The sequence below is a fragment of the Pelodiscus sinensis genome, chromosome 4 (assembly GCF_052426305.1).
Source record: "Pelodiscus sinensis isolate ZL-2025 chromosome 4, ASM5242630v1, whole genome shotgun sequence".
NCBI classification, from domain to species: domain Eukaryota; kingdom Metazoa; phylum Chordata; order Testudines; family Trionychidae; genus Pelodiscus; species Pelodiscus sinensis.
The window spans coordinates 134,900,689-134,922,633 of record NC_143055.1 but is presented as its reverse complement, the minus strand read 5'-3'; positions in this window follow the sequence as shown (position 1 = coordinate 134,922,633).

Genomic DNA, 21,945 nt, shown 5'->3' with positions numbered 1-21,945 from the left:
TAGACGTAGCCAGTGTGTTTACATGCAGGGCTGTGAGTCAGGAGTTCCAGAAGAGACTAGCCTAGCCTCACGGATCCCAAAGAGCCTTACATCCATGAAGGAGTTATGCCTCCCCAGGTTCCCAGGCAGCTAGCAGGTATTACTATCTCATTTTATCACCCCCAGGACAGGAAAGCAACGGGGCCATCGGGCGGGAACTAGAGATACAGGGAGTGCTGAAGCACCCCCAAGCTTCTGGCCTGGTGCTTGGCATCCCATCCCAGCTGCCGCCTTGCAAGCTGGGGGGACTCTGCTGCTAGCTCCGTGCCTGGGGTCACAGCTACTGGCCTCATGTGCTAGGGCTTTGCTCTCAGCCTCAGCTGTGGTGGGTGGGAGGTGAGCAGAGGAAAGGGAGGAAAGTGCAAATAAAGAGCTTAAGTGCAGGTAGGCTAAGTGACTTACCTAAGGTCATGCCTTGAAGTCTTTGGCGGAGCAAGGAATTCAATGCTGGTTCCCCAAATCCTAGGCCAATAGCCTCACCACTGGGCCATCCTTTCCCTGTTCTCTGAGCAGCTCTACTCGATATTTTTCTGGATCACATCATGGACACAGCTGAGGGCCCGAGATACCTGTGTGTCCACAAGCCGGATATAAGCCTTGTTAGTGATAAAGCCCTCCAGTGGCCTGAGGCAGCACTCCCCGTGGGAGCAGCGAGAGGCAGGGAGCGTGCCCCTTTCACTGCTTGCCAGCACAGTTTCCATTAATGGCAGAATTTAGTTGGCCCCCCAGGCACTGACATCAAAAGGGTGTGGTTGTTACCCGAGGGGGCCTAGCAGAGGTCCCTCGGCACGCAGGGATGGGGGAAGCGGATCCAGAACCGTCTCCATGGCAGACAATGGTCCCAGTTAGGTCACTGGGTAGGGCAGCATTGAAGAGACCAGGCACGTGAATGTCCCCAGTCATGTCCTCCGAGGGCCCGTCACCTCTGCTGCCTTCAGTGTGTGTGTGTGGGGGGGGGGTGCAGTGGTTTGCCCCACTGCTGCGGTTGCCTTATCTCCTTGTGCCTCGGGGCATTGGGTGTCACTCCCTCAAACAGGCCCTTCTAGGGGCCACAGCGGGCACCCCGCCCCCCCCCCCCACGGGCTCTTGCGCGCAGCCCAGGGGAGGGGCAGCGGAGAAGCCATCTGGCTTGCTGAGGAAAGAGCAAAGATTCCCCCCCCCCACACACACACACTGTTGCTAGGATACCCACCGCTGGGAGGGGCCCCCTAGTAACCACGAGGGAGGAGGGATTATAAGGCCTCTCCTCCCCGGGAGACGGTTGCTAGGGAACCATCTGCAGTGTTCTCCTGACCCGGCCTGCTGTAGTCCCAGGTCAGCCAAACCAACGCACACCCCCCTCTCCATCACACAGCTCCCCCGTCCAGCCTTTGTCCCCTCCTGTGACGGGCTGTACCAACCCCTCACGGGGGTGGCGAGGGCTCACCTAGCTGAGGAGGCCCCGCCCCCACAGCCCGCTATAAAAGCCCATGGAGCGGCTCAGTCTGGGCTGGAGGGCCTGCAGAGGAACTGCCCGTGGACCACGCTACGGTGGCCAGCCAGAGGGAGGCTGCAAGGGGGCCCCCCAGTGCGAAGGGAAGCGCTGGAGAGAACTAGCTGGAAGAGACTGATAGGAAGTAGCCCAGGGCGGGGAATTGTACCCCTAGCGCTCAGCGTGGTGTGTGGGATTCTCTGCTGAGTGATTGCTGCTGACAGGGCTCTGGGCTGGGACCCAGTGGAGAAGGCGGGCCCGGGTCTCCCCTATGCCGTCCTCTCCAACCCCATGAGGGGACCTTTACCCATCGTTACTGACTCTGGCTGCTAGGCCACACTGCCCTGGGAGAGAGGGGCATGGTTGCAGACTCTGGCTGCTAGGCCATACTGCCTGGAGAGAAAGAAGTGTGGTTATAGACCCTTGCCACTAGGCCTTGCTGTCCTGAGATAGAAGGACGTAGTTGCAGACTCTGGCCACTAGATGACACTGCACAGGGAGAGAAGGGCATGGTTACAAACTCTGGCTGCTAGGCCTCGCTACCCCAAGGAAAGAGGAGCATGGTTACAGACTATGGTGCTAGACCACACTGCCCTGGGAGAGAGAGGGCATGATTACAGACTCTGGCCACTAGGCCATGCTGCCTTGACAGAGAGAAGTATAGATACGGACTCTGGCTGCTAGGCCACACTGCCCCAAGAGAGATGGGCATTAGCATTAGCATGGACTGATAGTCCAGGTGGTTGGAAAAGACCGTGGGTGGAACCACCACACCCAGGTTTTAATGCCATTTGAGAGGTGCAGAGGCACACTGCCTTCCCCCCTGTGGGAGAGGGGAAAAACAGGACATCCCACGCCACCTCTCACTGCATCAATTATCACACAAACACCAAACCCACTAGTGTCCCAAGACCTAGACAAACCAAGGCCTCCACGCAGACAGCCCTGTGCTTCTGAACTGTCTCCTGAAAGGCACGCCGACGGCAATACAACTGCTGCAGGAGCCATGCTCCCATGAACCCACCTCAGGAATGGAAGACACCAAGTCGTGTCCACGCTGCACACGGTAATGTTATCACTGTTTGCCCCACTGTATGATGTAGCCCTAGGGGAGTTTATGTGGGGCTAGGTGAAAGGGGACAAACCCAGAGTCATGCCCCCCTTCTTCTATGATGAACCTATCCTGCCCTAGAATCCCTGCCTCTCAAAGTGAAAGGGACAATCCAGCTGCCGATGTTCCACACCAAAGCTAACATGGCCTCACTGTACAGATGTTTGTTCAGCTACAATTCAATGTCTGCTTCGGTGGGTACTATCTGAGCAGCTGGATGATTTAACATTGCTATGGGAATCTCAGCATTCAGTTTGTGACTTACATGCATTTAAATTCTGAGCCTCACTACAACATTAATGTTTTTCATTCATTCATCCTGCTAAGCTGAACAGGCAGGCCAGTGTCTAAACTCTTAGAAGTTTCGCTTAAACATCAAGAAAAGCCAACAGGTTGCCTGCCTTTGAAAGCACAGGTTTAAATCTTAAAATGAGTAGCAGTAAACCACTGAAAAACTGTGCATCTTTTTATCCCTCATCATATATTGCGCTGCTATTATCCAGAGGCTATGACAAAAATAGCCAATTAAATGTTTAAAATTCACATTGGAGCACAAGTGTGCACAAGAATTAGTACTAGAGGCATCAGGAACATCCCAGATGTTCAAGTGAAATAATTTTTACTTTTTTTTCTTTTAAATATCAAGGGAAAATACTGTTAGGAATTGAAATATTATTGATATAACATGAGAATTCAAATGATTCTAGACGTGAAGAATGATTCTGATGCCCTTAATTGAGCTGAATGGCACCTTACCTCCACAACAGTCTTACTGATTTCAACAGGTCTACTCAGTCCTGCTGATGGCGGAGGGAGTGGGGGGGGGAGGGGGGGCGGGGTAGGGCAGGTGATACAAAAGGCTCCAGATCACAGCTGCTACTGCAGCTGTGGCAGCAGCTGAAGTCCTGAGCTCTTTACATCGCTGCCGGAGCCCCAAGTGGCACATTCTGGACAGTGTTAAGGGCTGGATGTGGAGGAGCGGGAATGACGTGGTCCAGGTGGTGCTGAGGGCTGGCTGACGCAGCCCCACCCCATCCAGGAGCAATTCTGTCAGTCCCCCTGGGTCTATTCACATGCTTAAAGGTTAAGCATGTGCTTAAGTGTTGATCTGCAGCTTGCATTGTCAACCCTACAGTGTTTAGTTATGCAACACTTACTATATGGTGAGTCATCACAGTAGCTTCAGTGCAATTGCTTGTGTCAGTGAGGCTATGTCTAGACTTCTGAGTTATATCAGAAAAAGATATGCAAATCATGAACTGCAATTTGCGTATCTTTTTCCACTTTTTTTTAAAAGAGGTTTTTCCAAATTTGGCCCATCTACCCAGTACCAAATTGCAGAAAATCCTCCTCTTGTGGAACATCGCTTATTCCTCATACAATGAGGAATACAGGGATGCTGAAAGAACGTGTCCACTTTTTCGAAAACTGTTCCGAAAAAGTGGACACATTCCTTGGATGCGGCATTGCTTTTCCGAGATATCTCAGTATCCTGGAAAAGCTCTGCAGTGTAGACATAGCCTAAGAGGCCACCAACATCAGTAATAACTGCACAATCAGGATCAAAGGAAAAAATACTAACAGTAGAATCCTTTCGTTTTAGCATATAGCAGTAGCTGCTGCTAGCCAGAAAATTGCTAAGCAAAAATTTTTAAATGAAAAATAGACATTTTTTAAGTCCATAAAATAGGGCTGAGTGACATTTTTTCCTGAACTATTTTTAGGATTTCTGCAAATAAAAATAATATTGTTGAATTGCTGGTTTTGTGAAATGCCTAGTTTTCATAAAACTTTTTGGTAACTGTTTTCAAGAGTATTTTGTCCATAACATTGTTTTTTCAATCAAAAACAAAATCCAAATACCTAGAGTTATGTGTATTTCACACACACACACACAAAATCACATTTTTGAAATTTTCATGAAATTTGTTTTGTTTTTACTTTTAAGGCTTTTCATTTGTTATTGAAATAGTTATCAAACCAAGAGAGACATTTTTTTAATTTACCAAAACACAGCTTGGGTAAATTAAAATTCGATTGTTTTAAATCATTTGATTTTAAAATTTACCTTATTCGGGCAGTGGGGAGGGAAAGAAAATTAGGTCTATTCTTTATTAAAACAACCTCAAAGATTCAAAATTGGTCATGGAACTAGTTTTGCATATGACTAGTTTTAATGATAAGCTATTTTAATACATGCAAGCAAAAATGAGTTACTTTTTTACATAATTATTCTTCTTGAAACTTCTAAAACTTCCTGAGCAAAGGGAATGACACAGAGGTATAAAATGAAGATGAAAGATGTACCAGAATGGAATTTCAAACCTGATAGCCTGAGGGTTAAACATGGACCGTTGAAAAAGAATGCAATTAAACTTTAAAACAAGAATGTACAGAATTGCCCAACTGTAATAAATTCATTATGTAGGAATAAATAAAAACAGCAATCGATAAGAAATACATGTGCTTCTTAACTACATATTGCTCATCACATTAATTGAAGTTGATTGTGTTAGTTAGAGTTTAACAATAGTCCTCCCATTTGGACATTTTTCTAACAACTTGAGGAACATCCACACGGCAATTGAGTTCTTCCGCAAGAAAATCAAAAGAACAGAGGGTTTTTTCTGGCATTGGTAATCCTCATTCTACAAGGAAGAAGCCTTTTTGCGAAAGCTCTTTTGCAAAAAGGCATGTGGACGGGGAAGAGGGAGTTCTTTCGGAAGAAGAGGAAAGAGGAAAAGCACAGGTGCCCTGATGGCTACTCCATCCATAGTAATCACAGCTTACATGCGCGAGAGCGTCCTTTCAGTCTGGATGCTCTCCTTCAAAAAAGCAGATCACTTTTTCTATGCACTTTTGCAGTGTGGATGCTTTCTTTCAGAAGAAGTTTTTGCAGAAGATCTCTTCTGAAAAAAGCTTCTTCCGAAAGAAGCCTGTAGTGTAGATGTAGCCTGAGTCTGCAGGCTGGGGCCAACAATAGTTGGAGTTCTGAATCTCTAGGCAGGACAGAACAATGGTCAGCCTGTAGCCCCCGGACAGGCTGGGTAAACAAATAGCTTACGGCTCCGAAGCCTCTTGCCTGGGGCAGGTAGAAATAATTGACCACAAGATCTGTTAAGGGACAAAGGCATCCAGCCAGGTTTATTGTTGATGAATCATGGTCTATGGGATACCAGTACTTTACCTTCAACTCTAGCGGCATTCATTAACTCCCCAAATTAAGAAAATAAAATGTTAATAGCTCTTCAGAAAGCTACTCTGTGCTATCCAGTGCTCTTTAGAAATAAGAAGTGTTCAAAGCAAACCCTTAAAGGGACACAGCAGGCTTTTCCAAAGTAGCTATAGGACTTAGGATCAAACTGGACCTGGAAATCCTTGGGGTTTGTGCTCCTTAATCACCTACATGCATCTGAAAATTCTGCTCAGCATGTTCATTCAGAACATCAGTGTCTCAGAAAGGTCTTCATCTACTAATATTAACACTCTTTTAAGAGAGCCAACTCTAAAAGGGAAGAGCAAGCAAACCTTGTCAGTTTCCCCAGGAGCAAACACACTTTGTGCATCTGAGTGTCACCATAGATACCGCTAGCTGGGGGACACTGGAATATCTGGTCCTAATCCCAGGTAGGGCCCTACCAAATGTGTCACGGACCATGACATCAGCTCTTCCCCATGAAATCTGATCTTCCCGTTTCTGCTGGAAGTGCCCCAGCCAGCTGCAGGATGGGGAGGACAGGACATGTGATCTGCTGCAGGCCTGCCAAGGGAGGGATCAGACAACCAGAGAGGTCTTTCCCATCATGAGACTCATACAGACCATATCCCTGAGGAGGCAGGACAAGGCAGCGGGTTAGAATGACCCTCACAATGGGGTGGCAGCAGAGAGGTAGTACAGGACCCATCCACTAGATCAGCAAAGCAGTGGAGGATATTGTTGCATCTATACAACATTAAGAATACAAGGAAACAACAGGCAGACAGCTGAGTTTCAAATAGCTATTTTTTTCTAACTATATAGAAACAAACAAGGCCTGGCTACTAGAGGTGGTTGGAAAAATGTCAAGATATTGTGATAAACAATACCTTTTACATTAAAATCCAAGCATGCCAATTTCAATCAGCTTTTGTTTTGAAAAACTCCAAAATGAAGCAGCTTTATACTGTCAAAATGTTCCATATTGTCAATTTTGTTCTTTTTAAAATGACTGTTCAAATGGATTGGTTTTTTTAATTTTTTTTTGAAGAATTTCAGTGTGGGGAAAGTCTGCTCAATTTACTTTTATTCTTGTTTGGAGTTTAAAAAAAAAAAAGCAACCTTGAAATGGCAGAATTTCTCACAAAACAGAAAATCTGGTTCCACTCCAACTCTAATAGATAACAGAGTAACCACTTGGCTCAATCAGCTTCAGGTGAAATTGTAGTTGCTGATCTACATCAGTCATATGAAAGAAGAAGTTGGGAGGGCCCCAATGTATGGGGTGGGGAGCAGATTCTATAGTGAGGTCCAGGCAGCATCTGTGGTAGAAGACAGGTGGGCTATTAGGGGGCTATCAAACTATTTTCATAGAATCATAGAACACTAGGACTGGAAGGGACCTCGAGAGGTCATCAAGTCCAGTCCCCTGCCCTCATGGCAGGACCAAGCAACTTCTAGCTCATCTCTGAGAGATGTCTGTGTAACTTGCTCTTAAATATCTCCAGAGATGGGGATTCCACAACCTCCCTGGGCAATTTATTCCAGTGTTTAACCACCGTGGCAGTTAAGAAGTTTTTCCTAATGTCCAACCTAAACCTCCCTTGCTGCAGTTTAAGCCCATTGCTTCTGGTCCTATCAACAGAGGCCAAGAAGAACAATTTTTCTCTCTGTAACACCCTTTTAGATATTTGAAAACTGCTATTATGTCCCCTCTCAGTCTTCTCTTTTCCAGTCTAAGCAAACCCAGTTCTTTCAGTCTTCCCTCACAGGTCATGTTTTCTAGACCTTCAATCATTTTTATTGCTCTTCTCTGTACCCTGTCCAATTTCCTCACATCTTTCGTGAAATGTGGTGCCCAGAACTGGACACAATACTCCAGTTGAGGCCTAGTCAGTGCAGAGTAGATCCAAAGAATGACTTCTCGTGTCTTGCTCACAACACTCACTAATCCATCCCAGAATCATGTTTGCTTTTTTTGCAGCAGTGTCACACTGACTCATATTTAGCTTGTGGTCCACTATGACCCCTAGATCCCTTTTTACAGTACTTCTTCCCAGACAGTCCCTTTCCATTCTGTATTTTAAGAGATGCTACCCAATACACGACAAAAATAAATAGCAGAGGTGCTTCAAAGATTCTTCTACTGAAGGAACAGCACTTAGACATGATTTGTATAGGAACTGCAGAGCTAGCAGGGTGCCTACTTCTGGGAAAGTCCATTTATTGTAAGTTGGGGAAGGAATAGTTCTCAGCAGAGAGGATTTCATCAGTACCACTCCCTCAGGGTTAAGAGAGACTCTGCAGAAAGGCTGGAGGTTCTAATTCTTGCAAATATTCAAAAATACTTTGTATACTTTTCTCTCTTTTTCCTCCAGTGTGGCCCCCTCTAGCTATTCCCCCTGAATCCAAGGAAGCCGCTAATTATTACAATATTTAAAGATTATTAATTCAAGCTAACTTACATCCTAACTCCAGGGCCCCGCTAGCCAGCCTGATATTCTTTAATGCAGCTAATGTGCTGCACACATTGAAATGTCTCCCTTGTTACTTGCCTGTGTATTTAAGCAAATAAGATAGCATAGGAAAATAATGTCTGTGAATGTCTTATGCAGAGCAGAAATGCAAAAAGGCTTCTTTCTTCTGCTGCTTTTGTTTCTCACTAGACATGCAACAAAGCCTTTTGTTTGCTTTCCATCTCCTCCTCTTAGCATGAGACAGGACGAGCCCTGGAACTGGTAGGATTCAAAACCCCATTGACTTCCCTTACTCTTCTCATTCCCACAGAGTACCAGAGTCGACAAGAGTGACCAGCAATAGATTTAGCTGGTCTTTACTAGGCCCACTAAATCAACCCCTAGAAGCTCGATGGCTGGATTGCCAAACTTCTGATCAGTGTAGACCTGCCCTCTTACTCCAGAATAAGGCAAATAGGGAAGATCCTATTTGGATACAGAATGGCTAACCTAGTGAGGAGGGCTTTAAACTAGGTTTGAAAGGGACAGGTGAGCAAAACCCACAGGTAAGTGGAGAACATGGAGACCTGGGAGATGGGTCAGAAATGGGAGGGAGCGTGGGCTACAATGGCAAAGAGAAAGGAGAGTCAGGGCAAAACTGGGAGGCAAGGTCAAATCAGGATCTTAGATGGTAGAAGTATGGGAAATAAGCAGGAAGAACTGGAAGTGCTAATAAATAAGTACAATTATGACATTGTTGGCGTCACAGAAACTTGGTGGGATAATACACATGATTGTAATGTTTGTATGGAAGGGTACAGCTTGCTCAGGAAGGATAGACTGGGAAAAAGGGGAGGAGGTATTGCCTTATACATTAAAAATGAACACACTTGGAGTGAGGTGGAGATGGACATAGGAGACAGAAGTGTTGAGAGTCTCTGGGTTAGGGTAAAAGGGATTAAAAACAAAGGTGATGTCATGCTAGGAGTCTACTAGAGGCCACCTAGCCAGGTGGAAGAAGTGGATGAGGCTTTTTTTAAACAACTAACAAAATCATCCAAAGTCCAAGATTTGGTGGTGATGGGGGACTTCAACTATCCAGACATATGTTGGGAAAATAACACTGCAGGGCACAGACTATCCAATAAGTTCTTGGACTGCATTGGAGACAACTTTTTATTTCAGAAGGTTGAAAAAGCTATCGGGGGGAAGCTGTTCTAGATTTGATCCTAACAAATAGGGAGGAACTGGTTGAGAATTTGAAAGTGGAAGGCAGCTTGGGTGAAAGTGATCATGAAATCATAGAGTTCACAATTCTAAGGAAGGGTAGAAGGGAGAACACGAAAATAGAGACAATGGATTTCAGGAAGGTGGATTTTGGTAAGCTCAGAGAGCTGCTAGGTAAGGTCCCATGGGAATTGAGACTGAGGGGAAAAACAACTGAAGAGAGTTGGCAATTTTTCAAAGGGACATTGTTAAGGACCCAAAAGCAAGCTATTCCGATGTGTCAGAAAGATAGAAAATATGGCAAAAGACCGCCTTGGGTTAACCACAAGATCTTGAATGATCTAAAAATTTAAAAAAGGAGCCATATAAAAAATGGAAAGTAGGACAAATTACAAAGGATGAATATAGGCAAATAGCACACGAATGCAGGGGCAAGATTAGAAAGGCAAAGGCACAGAATGAGCTCAAACTAGCTATAGGAATAAAGGGAAATAAGAAGTCTTTTTATAAATACATTAGAGGCAAGAGGCAGACCAAGGAGAGGGTAGGCCCACTGGTCAGTGAGGAGGGAGAAACAGTTACAGGAAACGGCAAAGATGCTCAATGACTTCTTTGTTTCGGTCTTCACCGAGAAATCTGTAGGAATGCCTAACATAGTGAATGCCAGTGGGAACGGGGTAGTTTTAGAAGGTAAAATAAAAAAAGAACAAGTCAAAAATCACCTATAAAAGTTAGATGCCTGCAAGTTACCAGGGCCTGATGAAATGCATCCTAGAATACTCAAGGAGCTGATAGAGGAGGTATCTGAGCCTGTAGCTATCATCTTTGGAAAATCATGGGAGACAGGAGAGATTCCAGAGGACTGAAAAAAGGCAAATATAGTGCCCATCTATAAAAAGGGAAACAAGAACAACCCAGGAAACTACAGACCAGTTAGTTTAACTTCTGTGCCAGGGAAGATAACGGAGCAAGTAATTAAAGAAATCATCTGTAAACACTTGGAAAGTGGCAAGATGATAGGGAACAGCCAGCATGGATTTGTAAAGAACAAATCCTGTCAAACCAATCTGATAGCTTTCTTTGATAGGATAATGAGCCTTGTGGATAAGGGAGAAGCGGTGGATGTGGTATACCTAGACTTTAATAAGGCGTTTGATATGGTCTCGCATGATATTCTTATCAATAAACTAGGTAAATACAACTTAGATGGGGCTACTATAAGGTGACTGCATAACTGGCTGGATAACTGTACTCAGAGAGTAGTTATTAATGGTTCACAATCCTGCTGGAAAGGCATAACTAGTGGGGTTCCGCAGGGGTCTGTTTTGGGACTGGCTCTGTTCAATATCTTCATCAACAATTTAGATATTGGTATAGAAAGTATGCTTATTACGTTTGCAGATGATACCAAGCTGGGAGGGGTTGCAACTGCTCTAGAGAATAGGGTCATAATTCAAAATGACCTTGACAATTGCAGAAATGGTCTGAGGTAAACAGGATGAAGTTTAATAAAGACAAAAGCAAAGTGTTCCACTTAGGAAGGAACAATCTGTTTCATACATACAGAATGGGAAGCGACTGTCTGGGAAGGAGCATGGCAGAAAGGGATCTAAGGGTTATAGTGGACCACAAGTTGAATATGAGTCAGCAGTGTGATGTCATTGCAAAGAAAGCAAACATGATTCTGGGATGCATTAATAGGTGTGTTGTGAGCAAGACACAAGAAGTCATTCTTCTGCTCTACTCTGCGCTGGTTAGGCCTCAATTGGAGTATTGTGTTCAGTTCTGGGCACCGCATTTCAAGAAAGATGTGGAGAAATTGGAGATGGTCCAAAGAAGAACAACGAGAATGATTAAAGGTCTAGAGAACATGACCTATGAGGGAAGGCTGAAAGAATTGGGTTTGTTTAGTTTAGAAAAGAAGATTGAGGGGGGACATGAGAGCTGTTTTCAGATATCTAAAAGGGTGTCATAAGGAGGAGGGAGAAAACTTGTTCATCTTGGCCTCTGTGGGTAAGAACAAGAAGCAATGGGCTTAAATTGCAGCCAGGGAGGTTTAGGTTGGACATTAGGAAAAAGTTCCTACCTGTCAGGGTGGTCAAACACTGGAATAAATTGCCCAGGGAGGTTGTGGAATCTCTATCTGTGGAGATATTTAAGAGTAGGTTAGATAAATGTCTATCAGGGATGGTCTAGACAGTATTTGGTCCTGCCATGAGGGCAGGGGACTGGACTCGATAACCTCTCGAGGTCCCTTCCAGTCCTAGTATTCTATGATTCTAAAATCACTGTCCACACAGGGAGTTAGGTGAGAATAGTTAATGGGCTTCACATTCTGCCCTATTTTATTCTGGATTAACTGTCACGAATACACAAACCCTAAGAATCTGATCCTCTGAGTTAGTCGGAGCTTTCACATGGAGGCTTGGGTAATAGGAGAGCATATAAGTACATAACCCCAAAAGCAGATCCTGAAATCTGGAGGCATGCTGTGTGGAGATGTGACCTAAACTTAAGATTCACCAGTGTTTGTGTCAGTTATGAGTGGTCCACTACCAACATGCCAATGGACTGGTGATAGCAATATTGCCTGTCTCGGTTGGGGGAATGCTAAGCATGCCTATACTACTATAACTGTGTCTCCATGAGAGGGCTTGCTGATATAACTATCTTATAAGACCCTCCTAGCTCTGACACTGGCTAAGGAACAATCCCCCTGGAGTTCCTTGCTTCCCCATTCTCTGATGCAGCGGGCTTCCCGCTAGCTAGAGTGTTATATGGGACAACTGCTTTTTCCTCTTCCTTAGCCCATCTGCTTATGGCAGTGGGGCATCTAGTGAGGAGCTCCCGGTCCCCCAGCACCCAGATCCAAGAAATGGCAGCTCCTAAACAACGGGGACAAGCCAGAAACCAGCCACCATCTTGCTCACGGCAAGAAACCTGTGTTAATCATTTGCTGCCTATCCCGACCTCAAATGGAGTCCCAGCAGGGTCGGCTGTAGGGCTTGGTTGAGCCACTTCCAACATCTCTGCAAACATTTTCCTTTGCCAGTGCCCCAGCAGGCCACTGACTTCTATTTGCATTTCTGTACAAATACTTCCTGTTGAGAACAATGTCAGAAATCATTGCCTAGTGAGCCTGAGCGCCCGTAGCCTTTCCTTGAAAGAGAACCAACGCTGACCTCGTGAAACATTGTGCAGGAAACATTCTGCAGCTCTGTGCTTGTCTTTTGTTTCCTCCCTGAGTGAGCTGGTGTCTCAGTGTAACTGACTCTGTAGGGTGACCTCCAGTGCCCAAATTGTCCAAAATGGAACTTCCTCGCTTTAATGCCGCACTGGGAACGCTGTAATACGCTGAGTGGAAAGTAGTAGAGAATCTCTTAGACAGCCACTGGTTCCAGCAACAGGCAATAAACCCCTCACAATCATTTGAATGAAAATGATATCAGGAAAGCACCTTGCTCACACAGTACCCAGGCATTCATGTGGCCATGCGGATCCCAGACAATCATGCATCTTTTTGCAAAGGTCATTCTCTTCACCTTCCATTGACATGCAGCTGCTGCTGGGGTGACACAGAGCAACTCCATAACAGCACACAGCAACACTATGCACAGGGCCATAAGGAGCCCCTTTGTCAGACTAAAAATAGAGGGGGAATCTAGACACTTGAAACATAAAGAAATTGGAACTTAAGCCTGATGTAAACATGATCTTTGTAGCAGTGCAACTATTTTGGTCAGGGAGTTGGGAATTAAAGGCAAGAATAAGTCCTTAAGGAAAGATGGCACCCAACTCAGTGATGTTAGGTGTCAAATTCCCTTCAATGCCTGAAAATCCCAGCATAAAAATAGCCAACCCATGGAGGAGAGGATGAAAGGCTATAGTGCAAGGGGCATGCCCATTTGTGCCTCATTTTAATCCTGTCCAGACCTTTACATATTCTCCCTGGCTGTGCCTAGACTGCATCCCTTTGCCAACAGAGGGATGCAAATCAAGAACTTTGGAAGTGCAAATGAGCCCTCATTTTTTGAGGAGAACAGGATCTGCCAAAAGAGCCTCCGCTGTTGGCAGAAACGCAGCAGAGCCACAGCTACACTTTACTTTCACTTTCGACACTGAGCCTGATCGGCACAGCGTCGGAACATGAGTATGCAAATGAAGCCCGGGATATTTAAATCCCGGGCTCATTTGCACTTCTGAAGTGCTTGATTTGCATCCCTCTGTCGGCAGAGGGATGTAGTCTAGACGTAGCCCCCTTGTCATTAACCTTCTAGAACTATATTCCTGTCTTCCTTTTCTGACCCATGTACCCCTGCTTTAGCTCCTATTCAGAGTCAGTTTTTGAAGTACACATTCTCCATTGCTACCCTCTCTCCATTCATAGCTCACAGCAGTTTTCAGAATGATAAACCAGCTAATGTCCTAGAATCGTAGGTCTGGAAGGGTCCTTGGGAGGTTATCTAGTCCAGTCCCTTGCAAACAGGGTCTAATTTGCATATGAAGGTCAATTCTTATGTGATCTCTGCCTTCAAGTGTCAGCAATGCACCTCTGCCATGGATAGTGACCAAACTGGACAGGCTGTAAGGCTATGTCTACACTAGCAGGCTATTTCAAAAGAAGTAATTTAGAAATAAGACCCAAAATAACCATTTTGAAAAAAGCTATTCCTCTTCACAAGCAGGAATTATTATTTTGAAATAACAAGCACTTTATTTTGAAAGCATAGGCATTCCCTAGGACAAAGGATAAATGGACACAAATCAGACATCAGGAATGGTAATACACAGAAACCCGTGTAGGAATATTTTACATTGCCTGGGCACCCATTAATGGATTTAAAAGTAGCCATTTCTTCTTCAAAGGAATTTCACAAGCCAATTGCAGAGAGAGAGAGAGAAATTGACCTTCATATGCAAATTTGACACAGTTTCTCTGGGCTTGAACAAGACATTAAGTGGATGTTGCATTATAAAGCCAGCTTTCTGTGCATTTAATACCTCATTTACATCAAAAGCTAAGTATAGGACATTTCCAGCTCACTCAATTAGCCTCATTAGTACCAGTACTACTATTGACAGGTAATGTTTTTTCTTCCCTTCCTTTTCTGTTATAAATTCTGTTTTCCTATTATTTCCAGTCCTGCTTCCAGATCATCTGAGGAAGTGGGTTTTGCCCATAAAAGCTCATGATACTATCTATATATTTTTGTTAGTTTATAAGGTGCCACAGGACTTCTCCTTACTTTTAAAGTTACAGACTAACACAGCTACCCCCATGACAAACATGAAAAGAATTCTTGAACATTGAGAGAGAAATATGTGAGCTCTATGCCACATGGTTTATACAAAAAAAAATCTTAATTCTCTTTTTTTAAACAGAATTACAATAACCAGTGGGGGAAAATGTAGGTGTAATATATACACACATTTTACTATAACAGTAGCTCTTTTGTCTTATTATATCTCTTTAAGAAAAAGGGGAAACTAACCCATAAAGTACAACGTAAATATGAGCAGTGTAAAACCTGCAGGAAGGTGGGTGAAATCATGCACTCGTGCAAATGTAAATCCAGCTAAATGGTCATGCCAAAGTGATCATGTGGCCATTTTTAAACTTCTTTGAGTTCCCTCTTTCTGATTTGAAAATTTCACTCCTCCTATCAGCAAGTAGAAACAATGCCATGTAACTGGCCACTTAAATAACATACCAGAAATAATAGGCAGAGAATGATCATAGACATAATCAAAGCCAGCAATTTGCCAGTAACCCTTATGCTTACACAGTATTCTTTGATTTTACTGGTTTGTTGGTTTTAATTTTTTTAAAAGACTTTGTAATTAATTAATGAAAAGAATGAATTTGGCCCATTTTTATAAGTTAGTCACCAGCTCTACCCAAGTGGATTAAAAACTGATTAAAAAGCCAGATAAAGGGGTAATGCTGAACAACAATACGTAAAATTGAAAAGAGTTACTTGATGACATAACAGACATTAGTACAATTTCCAAACTTAACATCCTCATTAGTGATCTGGAATATTCAGAAAATGAATGAAACTTGCAGATGATTCTAAATGAGGAGGACTTGTGAACAGCCACCACAAAGAATGCAGAATAATACAAAGGAAATGAATCACATGGACAGAAAATAACAGTGATACTGAACTTGATAAAACCAAAGTTGATATAGTATGGAAGAACTATTATATTTAACAAAGGAGAAATATAAGAAGCGATAATGTGGAAAAGGCCACAAGTTGAGAATGGACAGAAAATTAGACAATGTTGGCTGATCCTCAGTTCCAGTGTGATAAGGTAGCGCCAAAAAAAAAAAAAAAAAAAAGCCAGTTTAGTTTTCATACACAGATGAACCACATCACAATGCAGGGAAGTGAAAGTTTTTCCAGATTTGACTACAGTAAATGTTAATGTACTTTAGGATGCCTAACCCAAATAAAGGTGCATAAATTATAATGTGCACACCTTTTAATCCCACATAAATCCATGAAATTACTTTTTTTAATACCTCAGGAACAGAGCTAATACCAAAGGATTCCTTACACCTTTTGAAAACTATGTTTATTCTAAGTCAAATTTAGAGATTGATTCACTTATCTTTATTTACCAGATTGCATGTTGACACCTGCATACAGAGAAATTTTGCTGCTGAGAGCTCCAATATTACTTTGGCAGTTTTCACCAGGTAACGTTCACATCTTTTGGTGGTTTACTTAACTAACACGATCAGTACATGTACCTTGTTTTATCTGTCTTTTTTAATTGCAGCCATAGAACTAACTGAGTCTGCAGGTTGTTCTCCTTTTTCAATAAGTCTTATTGGCATCATCACATTTGACTATACCAGAGAGACAATGAGAATTTGTCTTTTTTTGCTGGATGAATAACCAGAATTTCAGACATGTTTATCTGGAATTCTTCCAGATATCATAGGCCTTAGAAGGTATTGAGAAATCTTTCACTGAGCCAGCTGTCTGAGTTCTCTGCATGAGCTTCGGTGGCATTTACGGCAAACATCTTTTAACTAACTTTAGGTCTAGGAGCTATTTAGTCATAACACAGGTGATACATCAATATTTACTATTTGTGAAGGCCTTGATTCAGGAAAACATCCCTCATCAGGAGAGCACTTAATCAGGTGTCTTTCTGCACTCCTGAATAGCAATGGGCTTAAGTATTTTCTGAATTGGGACCAAAGTGAGTATGAAATACTGTTTGTTTGTTTGTTTGTTTGTTTGTTTAAATTCATGTTGTTATTTACCCTTTTACTGTTTATCTCTCTCAAATTTAAATTTGGTCAATTGCAAAGACACACACACACAATAAAAAGGGGGTGAAAACACCTGATAAAAAAGAATTGAAATGAAAAACACAAAATATTATCATTTTAGTTGATGGAAATGTTTTAATCAGCTCAAAATAAATTGAAAAAACAAAACAGAGCCATTTTGCATCAATCTGAAATGTTTCCGTCAATTCCATACAATTTTTTTTTAAGTTTTGGATTTGACAAAACAAATTGCTTTGTGGTTCAAATCCAGACAGGTTTTTTATAACTGAATGTTCCATTATTTATTCAGTTCTACTTGGCACCATTCAGGATCAAGCCCCATGTCTGCGGCCACTTTCATCACATCCTCCTGATGATAATTAGCACAGACCTGTGAGTTAATGGTGAATGGGACTTCAGGGCCCTCTCCCTCCACTAGGGTATTCTGGATACCCCCACTGTTAGTTATTCCTTAAAACTATCATTAAACTTTGGACTTCATTGGGTGTTTGCTTGAGCTGAAACCTTTCACAAGAACCGCTATCAGATTTTCAGCCCTGGAGATTGCAAGGAATTGTTATCTGCGATTATTATTAATGCATAGTTATACACATTATATAAATGCTAAGTATTACTATATATGCCCTAAATGTTAAAGCACTGAGTAGTGTCTAACTAAATTCCAGGTACAGTTTGGGCAGCAGCAGTGTAAGCATCTGTCTTACCTTCTACCCCCCACCTTCTCTCAACAGTATTCTGGCAGGACGATCTCCAGGGCTACGTCTACACTGAAAGGTTTTTGCGCAAAACCCTATGGAGCGTCCATACCTGAAATGCGCTTTTGCACAAGTAAATCAACAATAAAACAGCAGAACAGAGGGTTTTTGCTGGTGCAGGTAAACCTCCTTTTACCAGGCATAACTCTTTCTTGCGCTATAGCTGTTGCACAAAAAGGCAAGTGTGGACACTCCACAGGGGTTTCTTATGCTAATAGAACCTATCCAAAAAAACACAGGTGCTCTGATGGCCATTCTGCAAATGCCATCAGAGCTTTCTTGCACAAGAGCATCCATGCAGTGTGGATACTGTCTTGCACCAAAGCTCATCGCAGAAGCGATGCGCTTTGAGGTGTGGATGCGCTTTTGCGCAAGTAGTTTTTGCACAAGAACTCCTCCACAAAAAACTTCTTGTGCAAAAACTCTGCAGTGTAGACATAGCTTAGATCTGAGAAGACAATTCAGTTTCCATGGTCATTTAATCCAAGACCAGGTGCTCTCTGCTAACCTACCAGTAAAGGTAGCCATTGTGCTTGTAACATTATGAGGTGAGCGTCTGTTCACTTCAAATTAGACTGAGAGCTTTCTTCCTACCTGCATGGATATTTTGTTCTATGCCAAATATAAGAAATAAACACGTTCTGCTTTTGGACTGAGAAAGAGCCACATGGTCTAGGTGGCTGTGGATACTCCAAGACATGACAAGATAAGACAACACCCTACTGGTGTTGATCCATTGACCTTACTTGCAACAACTGCCACATGCATGTCAATGTCAGTGGAAAGGCAACAAACATCTGGTGGTACAAGGTCTTTGAAATCTCTTAACAAAAGACGTCCACTCTTTTGGAAAAAGGCAAAAACCCACCCTTGGGTGGCTAAGAGATTAAGGCCATTACTGGGTCACCAGTTCTGTGACAGAGGCTGGGAATGGGCAACAGGGGAGGGATCAGCTGAGGATTCCCTGTTCTGTTCATTCCCTCTGGGGCACCTGGCATTGGCCACAGTCACAAAACACAATCCCAGGCTACCTGGACCTTTGGTCTGACCCAGTGTGGCCATTCTTATGTTCCTATATGTGCTTAGTGCTAGTACAATCCCAACAAAAGTATTTTCTAATAGACAAAAGAGCCAATGGGCTTATTGCAACTTGCAACACCAGTGTGAATGGCTATATGCAGCACAGCCGACAACGCAGGAGAAGGTGGCCATAAAAAGAACATGTTGGAATTCAGTCATATTTACAGTCCTGGAATAGAAACATTACAGCGATCAGTGGAATGATGCTGCCATCCAATTGTCCATAAATCTCAGCTGCATCACACATACATGTGGCACCCAGAGGCGCATATGCATCCTCACAGATACACATGCACATTTCTCTATTTTTTCTCAGAAGGCTGGTCCACAGCACTAGGAAGCCTTACACAGAAGAGTAGGGCATGATGTAAAGGAAGCTTATGGGGGGTGGCTGGCAAGATACTTGGACGAGTGATTCAAAAGGTAGAATTTGTGCCAATCGCAGCATATTTGACAAAGTTTGCCTGCCAACTCAGTGGTATCCAGCTCCTTTCAAATGTCATTAGTAAATATGTAGCGCTGTGTGGTAAACATTGTAGGTAAATGGCCATACTGCACTTCATGCACAACTTGCTGTAGAACTGTGGCATGCTTTGAAGTCAAATGGTACATTTAAAATCACAAATGGCCACATTCTCATCTGGTATGATCCAGCATATCCCAGCTGATGTCAGTAGAGCTATGCCAATATACACCAGCTGGAGATCTGGCCCATCGATTGTTTCTGGGGGGAAATGTTGGCTGTCTACCAGTTTTCCCATTTTTTTCCCCATCCATGTGTGGAATAAATTTTGTTGTGTGTGCTGAGGCATGTGTAGATGTGCACCACCGATAGCAACACATGCTGCCAGCTATGGGAGCAGTGAATGCTCTGCCAATCATCTGGGTGGCACTGGAATCTCTTCTGGGCGATTGCCCAAGTTCACAGCTTACAAGGAACGCTGCTGCCTACCTGTCTCTGAACCCTAAGCTGGCTTTCAATGGAATTTTGGCTTCAAAAATCCCATAGGGGCTTCTGAAAATCTTTCCCAGACATAGATCAACATCAGTAGCTCATTTGGCTGTCAGTCGGGGATAAGCTAGTATTCTAAGTGGTTAATATGTGACCTTTTCTTTGTGTTGATTGGTAATATCTTATATATCGTCCTGTTTTCATTTATGTAACATTTTAACTGCATCCCGCCTATTTTTCTTCACCTTACAGAATAGTATTACTATTGTATGCTGGAGATCTCCTCTTAACCCCCCTTTCTTCTGAGTACAAAACTGTGTTAACCTATAGCCTTCTTTATAAACATTTAACAGTATCCCACATTCCAGCTGCCATCTTCACACATTTGTCAGCTTGTCAGTAGCCTTGTGATATGGCATCCAGCATTTTCCACACTCCTAGGTGTGATGGCTGCTGGAGTCCTTTGTATATTTCTATAATCTCTTCTGATTTGTTCTGTGCCTCTGATACATCTTAGGGTTTTGTTCACTTTTCTTATTGCTGCCAGCCCCAGAGCTGACTGTTTTAAGATTACATCTCCCATCAATCTCAGATCCTTTTCCCAAGAACCTTTCAGAGGGGGCTTGAAAAGATTTACAAAACGAATGTGAGATAAGAGTGTGCAGGACCATTTTACAGAAAGGGGTACACTATTCCCTGGAGGAAGGATGTAATATGAGGGGCACAAGGAAAACAAAAGCTAATATATTTTAAATAATATCACTGATTTCTAAAATAAAGCCCTGGAGGTAAAAAGAGCCCACAACGGGTTGAGAAGATAGACTACCTGTCTGTATACAACAATCCATTGTTTAAAGCCTGGTTTTCAGCATTATCCCTTTGGCTATGTTTTGACCCAGTCTTATTTGATTTATGTTTCTTCAAGTTAAATTGCAAGCACCACTTATCTGGCTGAGATCTCCCTTTATCTGTGTTTCTTTGAATGGCGCCTCCTCATTGGGTCCAAACAAATCTATTCAATTTTGTTATTTGCAAACCTGTATGCCTTACAGCATGTTCTTTACTGGAGGTGAATGTGTGCAATCTACAAAGGACGGGGCAAAAGCAGAATGTCATAGAGATTGGTGTTATTGGTTTATTCTTTACATCCATCCATCCATCCATCCATCCCAATTCACTCATATAGCATTTAGTCCTTAAAATGAATTAAATCACTTTAACATTACTATGTGACCTTCAGAAAGGAAGTTAATTTCCTATTAAGTTTAGAATTTCACTGTTAATACTGAGCATACTAAATTCGTATCATCATGGTTAAAATCCTTAGGGAGTATAGTTTATAACATTGCCTTCTTTCCCATAATAGTTTGTGGCTCTTGTTTCACAAATGGCTTCAAACCTCCTAATGGTCTCAATGTAAGACTACCACACTCCCTAATTTTCTGGTCTTACTGCTGCTGGCAGGGAGATAGGTAAGATAAGTGGTTACAGCTGATGCTAGGATTATGCTCGCTACAGATACTGCAAAAGCAATGTGTCCACGTTCCCTAAAGGGTACTGCAATATTTCTCCCATGAGCTCAGCTTTCACTCCAGCTGAACAGGCAATCTGAACTGGAACCTGTGTCCAGCATCAGCATAATGCATATTCTATATTAATTCTGCAACATGTGCCTGGGAGATTTCCTCTCTTCTTCAGCTGATATTTTGGAGTTTATCATGGTGTATAACGGTTCCAGCCCACTGAAAGTGGCTATTCTTTGCTGGGATGGTTCACTCGGCCATAGGCAGCTTGAAGGCCAAGGCCTATACGCTGATTTTATGTGTATTGGGAATGTGGAGCAGCTCCTCATATATTCATAGGGCTGCCCAGTCCATGCTCTCCATGCATATTTCTGTTGTTGCCCCTTCTGATCGCAGCAGCTGGGCAATAGACAGATCCTCCCAGGGTTGTTCCTGCTGTTAGGAGGAGAAAGTGATGCTATCAAGTCAGGTGTATTCATTGGTACAGCCTGTCTACTTCTTAAAATGCACAGGCCATCTTGATCGAGAGATGCGCAGTCGTGAGTTGGGCTCCAAAATCATGAGTTTACTTAAACAAAATTACAGTGTGAGGTTTTTTTTTATTTTTTTTTTGGTCTTTGGCCGCCCCCTGCCCAATGTCTGTCTGTGGGTGGCAGTATTACCAGCTCTCCTTTACTGGCTCAGGGGATTTTGGCCTCCACTTTAGAATCTCACCCTCCACATCTACCCAACAATTAATTTGGCCCCCACACCTTAACTCCTATCCAACTCCCCTGTCTAACCTCTGCTTCTCCTAGGGCTCTTCGCCACCCCCCCCCCCCCG